Raw genomic sequence first — 1,017 nt, forward strand, 5'->3', positions numbered from 1 at the left:
CAGATCTTTCCACCCCACACCTGGTGGCTGGGTGCAATCCCAGCCCTTCCTTCCAGGGCTGAGCTGAGCCAGGAGCTTGAGGGGCTGCTTGGGCAGAGCAGGGCTTTGGGATCTGCGCTTTGGGATCTGGGATCTGGGCTTCGGGATTTGGGCTTTGGGATCTGGGATCTGTGCTTTGGGATCTGGGATCTGGGCTTTGGGATCTGGGATCTGGGCTTTGGGATCTGGGCTATGGGCTTTGGGATCTGGGATTTGTGATCTGTGCTTTGGGATCTGGGATCTGGGCTTTGGGATCTGGGATCTGGGCTTTGGGATTTGGGCTTTGGGATTTGGGCTTTGGGCTTTGGGGGTGCTCCGGGTGCCTCAGTCCCCTCAGCTCCCTTTGAGGCTCCTTTGGCCACAGCAGCACCTCTGCAATTCCTGCTCCACGGAGGTGCCTGGGCAGGCTGAACCTGTGGCAGCAGGCTCGGCTCGACGTGGGCTCGGGGTGGTTTGTGCTGGGGTTTGGCCTCATCCCAGTGCAGAGAAGCCACATCCACACTGGGCCCGGTTTTTATCATACTGAGGAAAGCAATACAGTGGCCAACCGCAAGAACACTTGGCCTCCCCCAGTGGCGCTCCCAGCAGCCCTACCTGCTGCGACCCGGCTCTGTCTCGGCGAGGTGAGAGTTGTTGTGCAGAGTTTCCTCTTTTATATCCTCTTATGTCACGCAGCCCCGGCGGCTGAGCTGCCCGAAATAGCTGCCAATCCCGGGAGGTTTCACTTCAAGGTCTCTATTCTTGGCTCGCCGGCGTTTCTCAGCCGTGGGCTCAGGGAGCGCGGCGTGAGGACCAGCGGGCAGTGCCATGCAGGCAGCCTGCCTCTGGCCCGGGCTGGCTCTGAGGGGACGGGGTGGGCACAGCCTGGCTGGGCAGCTCTGAGGGACCCCGGCTGGCTGGGGATGCGCTGAGGAGCCGCTGTGGGACGGGATGAGTCAGTTCTGAGAGGCTGGTCCGCCGCCCCCGCCGCGGCGGGCG

The sequence above is a fragment of the Geospiza fortis genome, unplaced genomic scaffold (genome assembly GCF_000277835.1).
Source record: "Geospiza fortis unplaced genomic scaffold, GeoFor_1.0 scaffold676, whole genome shotgun sequence".
NCBI classification, from domain to species: domain Eukaryota; kingdom Metazoa; phylum Chordata; class Aves; order Passeriformes; family Thraupidae; genus Geospiza; species Geospiza fortis.